The following is an 18,383-nucleotide window of genomic DNA, read 5'->3' as shown; positions in this document are numbered from 1 at the left end:
TCCCCCCTCCCCCTAAGTGAATTTTCCCGCAAAAAATACTTGTTTGTTTAATAGTAAAGGATCTTCTAAATACCAATTATCGCGACTCTAACTTCTTCAGTTTTTGATTTATGTGTCCACATGAAAGGAATTCAACTCCTTTACACTCCCGCCCCCAAAAATGGTTTCCCCCCAAAACGCGTTTTTCTTTGTTTTTAAAGGAGATCCAAATACGAATTTTCACGTCTGTAACAACTTTAGTTTTTATTAGATGTATGTATTCTCATACAATTAAGTCAATTAATTTTTCAATTCTTTCACACACCCCCCCCCCCCCCACTTCATTGGATTTTCCGAGAACACGTGTTTCTTTACTTTTAAAGCAGATTGCAAATATCAAATTTCACGTCTATAACATCTTCACTTTTGAGATATCAGTAGCCTAATTAAAAGGATTCAACACCATTTTCAGTCACTTTTACCCCCCCCCTCCACCCAAGTGGTATTTCCGAAAACTAAAAATACACGTTTCATTATGTTTAATAGAGATAAAAAATACCATTTTTCACTTCTGCATCATGTTAAGTTTTTTTAGATTTACCGTAAAAGTTCTCATTTAAAAATTTCACCCCTTTTGAGTTCCCCTTAACTGGAGTTTCCAAAAACAAATCACCTATGTTTCTTTACATTCACAGGAGATTCCAAACACCCACTCTTTACGTCTGTAACATTTTACGTTTCCAAGATATTCTGTAGATATAGTCTTTAAAAAAATTCACCCCAATTTGTCACTCCTATTTAACCACCATTAATTGGATTTTCCAAAAACTAAAAAAATACGTGTTTCTTTGTTTTTAAAGGAGATCCCTTATACAAATTTTCAGTTCTGTAATATCTTCCGTTTCTGAGATATATGCATCCTCATTAAAGGCATTCAACCCATTTTTCACCCTTTTACACCCCTCCTATTGGGATTTACAGGAAATAAAAAATACGCGTTTCTTTATTTTTAGAGGAGATTCTAACTACCAATTGTTACATCTGTAAATTTTAAAGTTTTAAATGTAGACACACTCATTTTAAAAAATCACCCCCTTTTCACCCCCCAATACTTGGATTTCCCAAAAACGAAAAAATTTGTGTTGCTTTACTTTTAAAGTAGATCCCAAATACCAATTGTCAGGTCTGTAGTATCTTCAGGTTCTGAAATATAAGTAGCCTCATTAAAGGCATTCAACCCATTATTCACCCTTTTACAGCCTTCCTATTGTGATTTTCAGAAAACAAAAAAGTACGTGTTTCTTTATTTTTAAAGGAGATTCTAAATACCAATTTTCACATCTGTAAACTTTTAAAATTTTCCTATGTAGATACACTCATTTTAAAAATTCACACCCCTTTTCACCCCCCCCCCCATTACTTGGATTTTCCAAAAACAAAAAATACCTGTTTCTTTATTATTTTTAAGTAGATCCCAATTTTCAGGTCTGTAATATCTTCAGGTTCTGAAATATAATTAACCTCATTAAAGGTATTTAACATATTTTCACCCTTTTCCACCCTTCCTATTGGGATTTTCCGAAAACAAAAATATACGTGTTTCTTTATTTTTCAAGGAGATTCTAAATACTAATTTTTACATCTATAAACTTTAAAAGTTTTGTGATATATATAGATACACTAATTTTAGAAATTCACCCCCTTCTCACCCCCCATTAATTGGATAATCCAAAAACAAAAAAATACGTGGTTCTTTATTATTAAATGAGATACAAAACACCAATTTTCAGGTCTGTAATATATTCAGTTTCTGAGATATAAGTATCCTCATTAAATGCATTCAACTCATTTTTCGCCCCTTTCCACCTTTCCTATTGGGATTTTCCGAAAACAAAAAAATACATGTTTCTTTATTTTAATGAAGATTTTAAATACCAATTTTTACATCTGTAAACTTTCAAAGTTTTGAGATATAGATACACTGATTTTAAAAAATCACCCCCCTTTTCACACTCCCATTAATTGGATTTTCCAAAAACAAAACATACGTGTTTCTTTATTTTTAAAAGAGATCAAAAGTACCAATTTTCAGGTCTGTAATACCTTCAGTTTCTGAGATATAAGTACCGGTATCCTGATTAAAGGCATTCAACCCCTTTTTCGCCCTTTTTCACCCCTCCTATTGGGATTTTCTGAAAACAAAAAAATACGTATTTCCTTATTTTTAATGAAGATTCTAAATACCAATTTTTACATTTGTAAACTTTTAAAGTTTTGAGATATAGATTCACTCATTTTAAAATTTCAGCCCCCTTTTCACCCCCTTAGCGACGGAATATCCAAAAATCCTCTCTTAGCGAGCACCTACATCTTAATATGAATGTATCCCCAAAATTTCATTTCATTATGTCTAGTAGTTTTGGCTCGGCGATGATGAATCAGTCAGTCAGTCAGTCAGTCAGTCAGTCAGGACAAGCTATTTTATATATATAGATAATACACTCACGTTCATAAAAAAAAGAGAACACCTTGAAAGACTAGAGATTGGAAGTTCATATTCATTAGTATTTTCTGTAGAAACGATTAGCATTTTAGTCACCTAGGTTCAGCATGTGTCCTGTTGCCTAGTAGGCACTGGGTCCTCCATGGGCACTGATAACTTGTTCCATGCATGACGGCATCGACGCGTGCAAGGCGCGAATGGCGTCCTGCGGTATAGTCATCCATGTTGCATTCACCTGGACCCACAGTTCATCCTTGGTGGTTGGTATTGGGTAACAGTGCCGCACCTGTCGTTTCGTATATTCCACAAATTTTCGGTTGGTGACAAGTTCGGTGATCGGGCGGGCCAGGGCACTAATCTGACATCCTGTGACAACAAGAAGGCGTGTGTTCGTGTAGCAACATGTGGTCGTGCATTTTCCTGCTGAAATGGCGGCTGGGGTGTCGTGCAGAAAGGGTATGGCCACGGGTCGCAGGATGTCATTCACGTAGGTCAAACGCACCAAATGTGATTTGTGGTTGTACCCAATAGCACCCCTACCATAAGGCCTTGAGTTGGCGCTGTATGTCTTGTGCGAATGCAGTCAATGTAATGCCTATCTATCTGCCTGCGGCGAACCAAAATGCGGCAAATATTTTCAAACAAATAAAACCTGGATTCGTCCGAAAACACTATCTGCTGCCATTCCTGTCCCCAGTGATGTCGTTCTATACACCAATGCAGTCTAGCATGTTTATGCACATTAGTCAAAGGTAGGCGGAGAATTGGACGACGTGCCGCTAACCCAGACCGTAGTAAACGGCGACGGACTCTCACTCCTGATAGGGTACGATGTGTTACACTGCCCTACTTTTGCGCCAGAGCCGGGGTGGATGCAGATCTGTCCTCCAATGTCATTCGGATGAGGTGTCGATCTTCTCGAGGGGTGGTATGAGTGGTGCGACCAGACCCATCTCGTCGTGTTCTACGTCCTTCTGTGAACCATTCTGTACAGACCCATTGCACTACCGACACACTTCGTCCCACACGAGCAGCAATTTCCCGGATGGATGCATCACGTTCTCTCATGCCAATAATGCACCCTCTTTCAAACACTCTCATTTGACGGTACGGTTCTCGCATACAGTACGTCTGCGAGGCATCCCGCACATTTGCTCAAGTCACACTGATCCATTATCTTCTGTGTATAGCGACAACGAGAGCCACAGGCACATTTTACCAGTCGGTGGTAGTGCGCCGACATATCGATGTGGACCTTGAAGCTGAAGGTCGACATGATTCAAATGCTCATTATTTCTTTGAAACATACTAATGCACATGTCCTGTGAACATGAAATTTCTATTCCTAGTCTTTCAAGGTGTTCTGGTTTTTATGAGCATGAGTGTAATTCGTAACCGGGCGAGTTGGCCGTGCGGTAAGGGGCGCGCAGCTGTGAGTTTGCATCCGGGAAATAGTGGATTCGCACCCCACTGTCGGAAGCCCTAAAGATGGTTTGCCGTGGTTCCCTATTTTATCACCAGGCAAATGCTGATGGGGCTGTACCTTAATCAAGGCCTTCCCTATTCCGTCGTCGCCGTAAGACGTCTCCGTGGCGGTGCGACGTAATGCAAAATTGTAAAGAAGATAAAAATCGTATGGGTTGTTCGCCGGATTCTTATCAGTAACGATACTACAATAGTAACACTCGGTGGTATGAAGGTATGTATATTTATGTTTAATTCTTTCAGTGCCGAAAGTTTAAAAATCACGGTACATAGGATGTGTTAAAAATAATTTGAAATAATAACTGTGACAATAGTACGGCCTCTCCCTGACTCTGAACTCCCGCTTTATCAACTAACTGCAGTGTAATCTGACGAAGACAGCTTGAACTCTACCACGTCAACGAAGTTTTATGTATCTTCACAAGATGTCACCACTGTTGTTTCCGACTGCCACCTAGTGGTTTGTACTGCAATTAACTTGGTCGGGATATGCTCGTCTTTCTGGGTTTCATAACCTGCAATAATCAACCAATCAGATCGCTACCTTATGATCTCATGTTCCACCAATGAGACTGTCTAATTACGTCATTTTCTAGAACAGTCACCCAGCCGCCTATATATATACTGTATATAGCTTTGAGTTTGAACCTTAAGTGTCATTATTCGCTTCGGAACTTTGAAAGTGCTTCGTAAATTGAGATCTCCCTCAGGGGCCTGATGCAACGGCTGGGGCTGTTTACGGAGTCGAGATGGCAGCAAAAGGTAAAGCAGAACTATCACCCAACTATGTAAACTTCATCTACGTGTGGTTAAAGGAAGGTTCTAGCGTTCCCCTTAGTACGTAGCCGTTAGGTTCATCTGGGTTTCCACAAATTTTAGTGTAGAGAATTTCTCCTTTCTCTTAGGACTTAGAACGTAGGTTTTCTTGGCAGTCTGCGGACTTACGTAAAAGAACTCACGGGGAATAGGCAAAATATAAGGACGTACGAGTGTGTACATTCGTTTCCCTATCACTTTGTTTTCTGGTGACTAAGTTTTTAAAATTTAATCTTCTGTGTCTCGGGCCTTCTGCCCTATTAGGTTTTATTGACAAGTTATGTGCTGAGAGTGCTTGAGTCGGTTCAGGCCCCCTTCAATTTTGTTCTCGGCCTTTCCATTAACCGGTTCTTTTGTTTCCTTTTCTTGGTTGTGTATTATGAGCTTCGATTCCTGTAGTGTTCTAGATCTTTCCATCTGTTATTTAGTGTAGCTTTCCTATTTGAATAAGAGTAGCGAGTGTAAAAGCTTGATGAGCGTTCAGGTGTCGGTGTTCCTAAGGAACTCTTAAATGTAAATAAGGTACCTGAAGTGTGAAATTGTAGTCCAGGGTTTGATAACCACCCGAAGTGTATGAACTTAGAACTGAGGGTTTGTACTCCCTCTTCAAGTTTAAAAGTTATCAAATTGAGAGTTTGATGCTCCCCTTCTTTAATTAATTTGTAAAGCTCTAGTTTCCTGGTAATATGGTCCATGGATCAAGTCTCTTTCAAGATTCTATTTCTTTCCCAAACTTAAGTGCAGTTTGACCTGTTGGTCATATCAAGACTTGAAGTCATATAATGTAAATGGAAGTTTCTCTCCCCAGGTGAAAAACTTAAACTCCACAGGCTGTCTTCGTTGTTCCTAAAGTAGTTCAATTTTTGTTGTTCGTGTTATTTGCTGAAAAAGTTTCCATTGGACCAAAGAAAAGAATTGAAAAGATTTCCAACAATACATTTTTCAAAATTTAATTTTTGGATCCTGCTTTTTCAAAATACTTATCCTTTACGATTCTTTCCTTCTCTGCTCCACTGATAGCTCCGGAAAAATAATAATAACATTAATAATAATATGTTGATGAAGAAGACGAAGAAGGCAAACAAACGCACGTAAGTACTTTACATAGTTCTAGATGGGCGTATTTACTACTACTACTACTATTACTACTACTACTACTACTACTACCACCATCACCACCCCCCACCACCGAGAAAGTGGCTGCGCGGTTTGGTCACGTAGCTATCAGCTTGCATTCGGGATATAGTGGGTTAGAACCCCACTGTCGGCAATCTGGTAGATGGTTTCCCGAAGTTTCCTACTTTCACACCAGGTAATTTAAAGCATGGTCGTTTCTTTCCCACTCCTAGCCCTCTACTATCCCATCGTCGCCATACAACCTATCTGTATCGGTGCAAACGTAAAGAAAATTTAAAAAAAAACTACTGCTGTTATGTATTTAATGACCGTTCTAATTGTCGAATATAGTTTACACCGAGACACCACTTTACGGAACAATTGCATCCGCCCTCACACTGACTATTGGATAGGATTTAAGGTATTTAAGACCTTACGCTAATGAATCATCGAGAACTTCTCACTTATTTCCTTACGCCTTCTCTACGCCTCATACGACTTCAGAGGGTTAGTAATGTAAATAATTTCCTCATTTAGACAGAAGACAGCGCATATCTTCTTCGTCGTTGATCAAATGTATTCCTTATCTTCTCATCGCAAAGTATGGCACGAAGTATTTCCCTTTCTTGTCCTCAACAGGTTTCTGAACATATCAGTTTCAGGTCCCTGGTCAGAAACTGCACATAACTCGCCATTACAATGTAAAATAATACGAACAGAATTTCCTCTGTACGACGAAAGTCGTTAAGTTCCAACATTTGTCAAGGCTAACCGTAAGACAAGCAAGTATTTCAAGCTGCCATGCAGACGTGTTTCCAATGCACGAGCTCGTTTTACGACAACCTGGCCGAATAAGTAAACGGTATAATTTAGAGCCAGCCACATGGGTTAGGGGTATTTTCTCAGTCTCCTGCCCAAGGCTCAGAGTTCGATTCCCAGATCATCCAAGGATTTTAATACTGATCTGACAAAGACACCTCCGTACAGGCCATGAAGGCCCTTGGAGGAGTGCAAGGTAAAGGCTTCCACCATTGTTAACCACGGCACTTGATGGGGGTAGAGTGGTTAGCTCTACGCCCGGCCGCCTTTGCCTCCAGGAATTAACCTGGTACTCATTTTTGGTGTAGGTTGAGTGAACCTCAGGGCCATATGCACCTCCGGAAGTGGAAATCTCGTTTCTTAAATTTTACGACTTCCTGACGGGAATTCGAACCCACGTCCTTCCGGGCGAACCGAGCACGTCTTTACCGCCTCGGCCAGACAGCCCCTAATACTGATCTGAGGGTTTATATAATGTTCTTTCAGCATCGCAAGGTCAACAGAGGAAATTTATATTGTGGGAGGCAGCAAATTCCGCTAAGTAATTTGAATAACACGTCTGAGTAAGTCGCTAAACTGACCTCGCTGCATATCAATACCACCGAGCTCGATAGCTGCAGTCGCTTAAGTGCGGCCAGTATCCAGTATTCGGGAGATAGTAGGTTCGAACCCCACTGTCGGCAGACCTGAAGATTGTATTCCGTGGTTTCCCATTTTCACACCAGGCGAATGCTGGGGCTATACTTTAATTAAGGCCACGGCCGCTTCCTACCCACTCCTAGCCCTTTCCTCTCCCATCGTCGCCATAAGACCTATCTGTGTCGGTGCGACGTAAAGCAACTAGCATATCAATATCTGGGAGCAATCTGGTTACGCAGCAGTCGACTTGGCAGACCTGAGCTCCTTAATGGGCTGTATAGGGCACGAGTTTTAGATTAATTTAATTTAGTAATAAGCTTACGATATGCGTACATTTACTCATGTCAGAAACTGAAAAGCACTTGTGCTAGAAAAAATTGAAATTTCTACAGTTTCCTCCGCTGCTTTCACTGAAAAAATCTTATCATAATTTGTTATCGTTGTGATAGTACTAATAGTCCAAATACTTAGTAAACGTCCTTCTGAGAGACCGGTAGGGCGTGGTCTTGTAGGTAGGGTAGGAGGTCTTCTTAGCGCGCTTTCTCTGTTCCTGGCTCGTTATCTTTTTATCTCCTGAAGATGGTTTTCCGTGGTTTCCCATTTTCACACCAGGAAAATGCTGGGACTGCGCCTTAAATAAGGCCACGGCCGCTTCCTTCCCACTCCTAGACCTTTCCTATCCCATCGTCGCCATAAGACCCATCTGTGTCGGTGCGACGTAAAGCCAATTGTTGTCTTTTCATCTCGCTTGTTAACACGTTGTGTTCAGCCATTGCTACACATCTCGTAAGTAAGGATTTGGTTGACGTTGACTACGATCCTGTTACACATTATAACTATCTTAAGGTTCAAAACAAGGAATGCGCACTCGGTTTTGTGACGTATGAATGCGCACTGGGGAAATTTTATTTTACAATTACCTTTATAAATTGCTTTATATCGCACCGACACAGATATGTCTTATGGCGACGATGGGACAGGAAAGCTCTAGGAGTGGGAAGGAAGCTATCGTGACCTTAGTTAATTTACAGCCCCAACATTGGCCTGGTGTGAACATAGCAAACCACGGAAAACCATCTTCAGGGTTGCCGATAGTGGGGTTCGAACGAATTTTCTCCCGATACACGCTCCCAGCTGTGCGACTCTAACCACACGGCCAACTCACTGGGTAGACAAATTTTACTCAACCAGTTTATCGGTTTAAGTGGGGTACGAAAAGTGTCATATGTATTTACCTTACAGAATCTAATCGTTGGCGGAAAGTTATATTAAACGTTAATGCGAAACATAAATCTTAGTGCCAAGACCTACTGCTTTTCAACCATGTGGGAACGAAACAACTTTATAATTAATAATTTATGTTATTAAACAAAATATTCTGTTATACGACTACACTACTTACACTACTTGGTATAGGTCTAATCAAGTTACTACTGATGACAATCATAAAAGTGAACAACTACTTAGAATGAGATTACACCGATATAACATAAAAATAGAATGATCAAATCTACACCTCACAGTGAGAAGTTAGCACGTTTATTACTATGAAGTCTCATAGCTAACGCGGTTTAGTCCTCATCAACATGATGATATTCATTTAAAGAAGAACCTTTTTGTATGACGCACAACTGTCCTTCTCGCTATCGTTTCTATAGTCACTTTCATAAACGACGTCTGTATTACTCGTCACATCCACTAATAATTTCATTATATTTTTCATCACCAAGTAATTCTCACTTTGCGAATAGTAAATGGGAAAATTGTACTTCGCTATAAACTTCCGTTAGCACGCGCACTGGATAGAAATTACCCGAGCCCGAAATCAACATACAAACACGTCAACAGCTCGAATAACACAGACGTAAGGAAAATATGAAGCCATCAAGAATACTTGGAAGAATCTATAGGGTGGGGCCGATGGCCTAAATGTTAGGCCCCTATAAACATCATCATCATCATCATCATCATCATCATCATCATCATCATCATCAACATCATCATCATCAGTCCACTGGGATAGTAGCGAAGGTAGAACACAGAATACCTGTTAGACTAGGCTAGGAATTATTCACAATTCATTTTGCCATAGGTAAAAAGATACCGCGTACTGGTATGCTCGGAACAAGGTGTCACCTTCCCTGTTTTCAAAAAAGTGTATGATGAAGAAACAAGCAAAGACACATGCACACAGGATAGGTTGTCGTCGTTTCATGACAAGGGATTGGGACATCAAGGTCAACAACCCCTATACTCAGTAAGTGTGAACATTTGTCTCATTGTAACTGTGGTGACCGCAATAATGTGTGCGGTTGTAATCGAGTAGAGGATTGGGAAGGAAGCGGATAACGCACATATGCTTTCCACAAATGTGTGTGATTTTCCGATTATGAAAGGCACCGTATAAGCTCTCGTATAACTAACTAAAACTAACTTCTACTGGAAACCAAAACAATCGGACAATACGTTTTAACGGTATACAAGGAAATTATTGTATACTACGTATATACAGTATACAACAATAATGTCCGGCACTCCCAGAGGCCTCCCAGGTTTTTAAGAGGTCTTTTAAGTCATGTCCACTACATTTCAGAATATAGTCAAACAACTAACAAGTCTAAAGCTGAACAATGTACAATTTAGAGTATATGAGTTTATTTCACAACACAATATATAAGCTTACATCATTACCAAACCAGCCCGACTCGTTGGCTGAACGGTCAGCGTACTGGCCTTCGGTTCAGAGGGTCCCGGGTTCGATTCCCGGCCGGGTCGGAGATTTTAACCTTAATTGGTTAATTCCAATGGCACGGGGGCTGGGTGTATGTGTTGTCTTCATCATCATTTCATCCTCATCACGATGCGCAGGCCGCCTACGGGAGTCAAATAGAAAGACCTGCAACTGGCGAGCCGAACACTTCCTGGGATATCCCGGCACTAAAAGCTGTTGTAACCAAGGTTGAAGTTTACAAAACACAACTTTTATTGCTTCACTTTATGATATTTACACAAATAACTGAAATTTATTTTGAAGCAAAAAGGAATATTGAATCTTGAGAAAAGTCTGTCTTTATACAATATGTACAGGTTTGCAGTCTTTATATACACTTCTATCTTGAAAAGATAGTCTTTGTGAATTGACACGTTGATAGTCGAGAACTATCTGTCACACTAACATAAATGTTCATGAGAGTCCTTGTTTGTTGAAGTGCCTGAATTCCTAAAAAGCAAGTTCAATTGATTGAAGAAATTCCACCTAGCGAAACTAAGGGAGCTTGCATAAATTAGGGAATGAAAATGGCTTGTAAAAGAATTACGGAACATAGGCAGCGGAAACAGGTAAGGGAGCGGTGACCAGAGGTGAAACCTCGTACTGCCAGAAATTCAGTCCACCTGGTCGAAGCACATTTTCAAGAGGAGTAGCCTCCGTGCTCGACGTAGGGTGTATTCTGGAGCTGGACACCGGGGCGAGTGGGCAAGTGAGTAGGCAGGGAGCTCCTATTTATAGTACACTCGATGGTCAGGCACGCGCACTGAGGGCTGCGCGTCGAAGCTAGCAGAATGATACACAGGCGCGCGTGCAGCTGGCTGGGGGAGCGAGAAGGGAGCGCCGGACATACAACAAAAGCCATACGACATTTCATTACCAAACCAAACAATAGAACTAAAAACACCTATTGAAACAGTGTGAGGAATTAAGAACTTGACCTAGGAGACAGCAAGTAGCCTGTCAATCTTCCACCGCAACACACACTACCATCACCGTCAGCTTAGCACGTTGTGTCGACAAAGACAGGGCAGCGCGAGGAGTGGGAAACTAGGCAGCTCCCGCGGATTGCCCCTCGCCACATGCGCGGCCGATTCTCGCGCAGTAGCGGTGGGGACGGAGCGGTTCAGTTCGGAACAAGTATTATGACATCATTACTCGGTTAAACCAAGTACAGTACCGTGTACAAATTTATAGCGGTAAATTTAAACCTGATACTGACCTTCTAAGCTAGAGTATGCATTAATAAAGAAGATTACCAATTATTATCAGTGGTACAATGTTCGGTACTTTCTGTTATTGGTTATTTTCACAATTTGCATAATGTAATATCAATCTATATATATAAAGTAGCTTGTCCTGACTGACTGACTGACTGACTGACTGATTCATCATCGCCGAGACAAAACTACTGGACATAAAGAAATGAAATTTTGGAGATATATTCATATTAAGATGTAGGTGCTCGCTAAGAGAGGATTTTTGGATATTCCGTCGCTAAGGGGGTGAAAAGTGGGGTGAAATTTTAAAATGAGTGTGTCTATATCTGAAAACTTTAAAAGTTTACAGATGTGAAAATTGGTATTTATAATCTTCTTTAAAAATAAGGAAACACGTATTTTTTTGTTTTGAGACAATCCCAATAGGAGGGGCACAAAAGGGTGAAAAAGGGGTTGAGTGCCTTTAATCGGGATACCGGTACTTATATCTCAGAAACTGAAGATATTACAGACATGAAAATTGGTACTTTTGATCTCTTTTAAAAATAAAGAAACACGTATTTTTTTGTTTGGGGGAAATCCAATTAATGGGAGGGTGAAAAGGGGGTGAATTTTTAAAATGGGTGCATCTATATCTCAAAACTCTTAAAGTTTACAGATGTAAAAATTGGTACTTAGAATCTTCATTAAAAACAAAGAAACACGTATTTTTTTGTTTTCGGAAAATCCCAATAGGAGGGGTGAAAAGGGGTGAAAACGTGGTTGAATGACTTTCATGAGGATACTTATATCTCAGAAACTGAAGATATTACAGACCTGAAAATTGGTGTTTAGGATCTCCTTTAAAAATAAAGAAATACAAATTTTTTGTTTTTGGAAAATCCAATTAATGGGGGGTGTGAAAAGGGGGTGAATTTTTTAAATGAGTCTATCTATATCTCAAAACTTTTAAAGTTTAAAGATGTAAAAATTGGCATTTAGAATCTCCTTTAAAAATAAAGAAACACGTATTTTTTTGTTTTCGGAAAATCCCAATTGGAAGGGTGGAAAAGGGTGAAAAAGCGGTTGAATGCCTTTAATGAGGCTACTTATATTTCAGAACCTGAAGATATTACAGACCTGAAAATTGGTATTTGGGATTTACTTTAAAAATAAAGAAACAGGTATTTTTTTGATTTTGGAAAATCCAAATAATGGAGGGTGAAAAGGGGGGTTAATTTTTAAAATGAGTGTGTCTACATCTTAAAACTTTAAAAGTTTACAGATGTAAAAAAATGGTATTTAGAATCTTCTTTAAAAATACAAGAACACGTATTTTTTGCTTTCTTTAAATCCCAATAGGAGGGGTGTAAATGGGTGAATAATGGGATGAATGCCTTTAATGAGGATACATATATCTCAGAAACTGAAAATATTACGGAACTGAAAATTTGTATATGGGAGCTCCTTTTAAAATAAGGAAACACGTATTTTTTTGTTTTTGGAAAATCCAATTAATGGGGGTTAAACAGGAGTGACAAACTGGGGTGAATTTTTTGAAAGACTATATCTACAGAATATCTGAGAAACGTAAAATGTTATAGACGTAAAAAGTGGGTATTTGGAATCTCCTGTAAATGTAAAGAAAGATAGGTGATTTGTTTTCGGAAACTCCACGTAAGGGGAAATAAAAAGGGGTGAAATTTTAAAAAGCGAAAATCTACAGTATATCTCAAAAACTTAACATGTTACAGAAGTGAAAAATGGTATTTTTATCTCTATTAAAAATAAAGAAACGTGTATTTTCAGCTTTCGGAAATACCACTTGGGTGGAAGGGGGGGGGTAAAAGTGACTGAAAATGGTGTTGAATTCTTTTAATTAGGCTACTGATATCTCAAAAATGAAGATATTACAGACGTGAAATCTGCTTTGGAATCTGCTTTAAAAGTAAAGAAACACGTATTCTCGGAAGATCCAATGAAGGGGGGGGGGGGTGAAAGAATTGAAAAATTAATTGAATTCATTGTATGAGAATACATACATCTAATAGAAACTAAATTTGTTACGGACGTGAAAATTGGTATTTGAATCTCCTTAAACAAAGAAAAACGCGTTTGGGGGGCGGGAGTGAAAAGGAGTTGAATTCCTTTCATGAAGACACATAAATCAAAAACTGAAGAAGTTAGAGTCGTGATAGTTACTATTTAGAAGATCCTTTACTATTAAGGAAACAAGTATATTTTGCCGGAAAATTCACTTACGGGGTGGGGGGGAGGGGAGTGTGAAAGGAAGTGAAAATAAAGTGAATTATTTTTATGGGGATACTTATATCTCAAAACTGAATGTAACAGATGTGAACATTGGTGTTTGGAATATCTTTTAAACATAAAGAAACACGTCTTCTATTTTTTTTGGGGGGGGGTGTAAATAAACTTAACGGCGGTGGGGTGTGAAAGGAGGTGAGATCAATTGATTTTACTGTTCATAATGTACTTAAGGAGCCTCCGTTGCTCAGGCGGCAGCGCTGGCCTCTCGCAGCTGGGTTCCGTGGTTCAAATCCCGGTCACTCCATGTGATATTCGTGCTGGACAAAACGGAGGCGGGACAGGTTTTTCTCCGGATACTTCGATTTTCTCTCTCATCATTCATTCCAGCAACACTGTCCAATATTTCATTTCATTTGTCATTCAACGATCATTGCCCCAGAGGTGTGCTTCGGCAGCCGGCACAATTCCTATTGTCGCTGCTAGATGGAGATTTATTCATTCCATTCCTGACCCTGTCGAATGACTGGAAACAGGCTATATAGTTTCGATGTACTTATTCTGATCATAAACCGATCATTTTTAATCTTTCCTGGGCTGGTTTTCAACAGCCATCTTTTCCTTCGGAGAACGTTCTTAGATTACAGTAGATCCTCCTGGCATGTAAATAAAAATTTAAACACATTTGAAATAAACGATAGAAATGAGATGGACCGTCAAATTGTTCACCTCTATAATAAGGTCAACAATGCACGGAAGTATGTCATTGGTATCGCCAGAAATCCCGCACACTTGCCTACGCGCGACGATGGTGCTGGTCACATTGTAACAATGACACTGGCAGCAGATGTAATTTACCGCCAAGTAGCGATCTTGCAGCTTGCTGTGGGGTTCAGAACATCTTTTAATAATAATAATAATAATAATAATAATAATAATAATAATAATAATAATAATAATAATAATGTTCTGGACCGTTGTCAAATGTGCGGACCCCCCTGGAAAATGGTCCTGGACGGGTAATGACTAAGAATGCAGTCCGGCCGCTGGTTCAGTACCGCCAAGGCACCTAAGACGACACCACGCCGGATCTCCTGAAGGATTTGATCCATATTAAAAACGCTTATAGGAAAAGATGGCAAAGATTTAGGGACCCAACTGACGGGGTGGAATATCTGGACCTAGCCCGGGAAGTACGAAATCGATTGCTGGAAAGAAAGATTGAAAAATGTGAGGAAACATACCGTAATCTATTAGAAAACGAGTCAGATCGCGAATTTTGGCGGATTCTCGCAGAAAACGAGTCAGATCGCGAATTTCGGCGGATTATATATCTAAAACAATTAGCATTCAATTATAAATTTCAGTATAATACCGTAGCGAAGCACGGGTATCTTGCTACTTTATATATATAGATAACTTGTTTATAATATAACAAATATTGTACTTACAATTGTGTGCTTGATATTAGACATATCAAATAGACATAAATACATTGTATAACAAAAAAGAAAAAAACGACGCACCAGGAAGGAATTGTCCGATGGCGATAAAAATCGTTGAATGTTAGGAACAGACATAGAAACACAAACAATCAAATGTGTGGAACAATCGGAAGATTTAATGCAGAGTAAGAGCGTTACAAAGTGAGGACACTGATAAAGTTCCCGGATGGTTTCCTGCGGAATTTCGTGCCAAATGGTCTCCAACTGTTGGGCTAAATCGGCGACATTCCGGGATGTTCGTAATCGCCTTCCCATGACGTGCAATATAGGAGAGAGACCAGGCGACCGAGCTAGCCAAGGAAGGATAGGGCAAGCTTGAAGACAGATCATAGCAACACGTGCCGTGTGCGGCCGGGCATTATCCTGTTGAAAAGTAAGGTCTAGGTGTCGCTGAGGGAACGGCAACACAACCGGCCGTAGAGTGTCATCAACAAACCGCTGTGCTGTCAGCGTGCCAGGAATGACTACCAGAGGGGTCAGGCTATCAAAGGAGATGGCACCCCAGACCATCACCCCCTGTTGTGGGGCTGTATGGCGTGCGATATTCAAGGCCGGATCCCCACGCTGGCCTGGACTTCTCCAAACACGTTTGCGGTTGTCTTCAGGGCACTATTGGAAACGGGACTCGTCATTAAAGACTATACGTCCCCAGTCAGCGCAGCTCCACGTTGCTCGAGCGCGGCACCACTAATCTGGCTTGACGGTGAACAGGCCTGAGTGGTAAGCGGCGTAACGGGTGGCGCGAGCGCAAATTCCTCTCGCTCAGGCGTCTGTTGATGGTCATGATGGACACATGCGTGCGGGTTACACGCTGGATCGTTGACAACGACGACTCCGGTGATGTGACAGCTGTTCTGACAATCGCTCTGTCTGCCCGTGCTGTTGTGGCCCTCGGTCGACCACTGCCGTCCTGACGCTGATGCCTGCCGGTGTTGACCCATGCTTGCCAGCATCGTATGATCGTCGCATCACTTCGACCCAAATGACCAGCGACAGCTCGATTCGACCAACCAGCTTCTTTCAATCCGATCGTACGACCTCCTTCAAACTCTGACATCTGCTCGCAATGAGCACGAATCCTTCAACGTGGCATTCTTGCAGCCGACGTTAAGATATCGCAGTTGAATGCTACAGCTACACTGAGCATACGCTTCAGAATCGCGCCTTATATACACCTGATGAATGCGCAGTTCGGATGCGTGGGAGCTCCCGCTATTCATTCATTGAACACGAAACTGTAATCATTTGAATGTTCAGTCCGAAAGTCTTTGCATATGTAATTTCCTTACAATCGGACAACGCCTTCCCGGTGCGTCATTTTCTTTTTGTTATAGCGTGTAAATATATTGTTAATAAGTATAAATGTATTGCATAAAGTATCTTACAAAACGAAATCTCTTTTTCTTTAAAGTGCCTAAACTAACATAATGTCGAACATTTAATTGATTACTATGTTTTAGAAAGTTATTAAGTGACAACTTTGTTAAGATAACATCAATAATGGAAATAAATAAAGTATACAAAGAACTCATGTCTCCATCTTGTGACAACCATTAACATTAGAACCAGACACAATACATTGTGGTCAGACATGGTATTGAAAGTACCGTATTGAATGGAACAGGTGTTATATACGATGGATTTCCATTCAGATTCGGGCGGCGGAGGGTCTGTTCCTCACCGTCGGCTGTCCTGGGAATGATTTACTGTGGTTTCCTATTCTCTTGTACTAAGGCGAATGCCGGTATAGGTCCTATACTGGGCCACGGCACGGCCTTCTCACCGATACAAATCTCCTTGGCATGAGAGAGGACGTTGCCCTCCAAGTGGCCCGATGTACCCATTAAGGACACGGAACGAATGCTTTAAGGAATACACGACAAGGGGTTCATAAGTCTAAATTATACCGTTTACTCATTCGGCCAGGTTGTCGTAAAACGAGCTCGTGCATTGGAAACACGTCTGCATGGCAGCTTGAAATACTTGCTTGTCTTACGGTTAGCCTTGACAAATGTTGGAACTTAACGACTTTCGTCGTACAGAGGAAATTCTGTTCGTATTATTTTACATTGTAATGGCGAGTTATGTGCAGTTTCTGACCAGGGACCTGAAACTGATATGTTCAGAAACCTGTTGAGGACAAGAAAGGGAAATACTTCGTGCCATACTTTGCGATGAGAAGATAAGGAATACATTTGATCAACGACGAAGAAGATATGCGCTGTCTTCTGTCTAAATGAGGAAATTATTTACATTACTAACCCTCTGAAGTCGTATGAGGCGTAGAGAAGGCGTAAAGAAATAAGTGAGAAGTTAGTGTTCTCGATGATTCATTAGCGTAAGGTCTTAAATACCTTAAATCCTATCCAACAGTCAGTGTGAGGGCGGATGCAATTGTTCCGTAAAGTGGTATCTCGGTGTAAACTATATTCGACAATTAGAACGGTCATTAAATACATAACAGCAGTATTTTTTTTAAATTTTCTTTACGTTGCACCGATACAGATAGGTTGTATGGCGACGATGGGATAGTAGAGGGCTAGGAGTGGGAAAGAAACGACCATGCTTTAAATTACCTGGTGTGAAAGTAGGAAACTACGGGAAACGATCTACCGGATTGCCGATAGTGGGGTTCGAACCCACAATCTCCCGGATGCGAGCTCACAGCTGCGCGCTCCTAACCGCACGGCCAACTCATCCGGTAGACCGATCTCTCTAAACCTCCTACAGGTTAGTCTCGAGAGTTCGATTGCTGCTTCACTGTTACGCCCGATGATGACAGTGTCATCTGTAAATCCCATGGCGGTTAATTGCGGCAGCTCTGGAGTTAGAGGTTTTCCATATTGACGTGAGAGACTGTCTTAATTTAATTCGTCAAAGACATTGTCGACTGCTAAATTAGAGAGTGCTGGTGATAAAGGAGAGCCTTGCATCACACCTATTTTTATGGATATGAGTTTTATTTCCCATTCTGTGTTTCTTTTTGAATACTGTTTCCTCTATGCAGATTGAAAATTATGTTTGCCATTTTTTTAGGTTTTCCTTCAGATTGAAGGGTTTTAAAAAGATGACTATGACTAATATTATCAAAAGCTTTACGTATGTCCAATAATATTACTGTGGGATCTTCTTTCTTCTGTTTTACGATCGTAATAATCTGCCAAGAATTGAAGTATTTATGATGGTCCCTGGTGTTGAACAGAAGCCCTGTTGGTGTTCATTGAAATTTGTGCAATAGCGAAGGCGGCTGTCGAACACTTTCACGATAATTCTTCTTATGATTGAGCAAA

The sequence above is a fragment of the Anabrus simplex genome, chromosome 2 (genome assembly GCF_040414725.1).
Source record: "Anabrus simplex isolate iqAnaSimp1 chromosome 2, ASM4041472v1, whole genome shotgun sequence".
Taxonomy (NCBI): domain Eukaryota; kingdom Metazoa; phylum Arthropoda; class Insecta; order Orthoptera; family Tettigoniidae; genus Anabrus; species Anabrus simplex.
The sequence above is the reverse complement of the archived record's forward strand: the minus strand, read 5'-3'. Positions refer to the sequence as shown.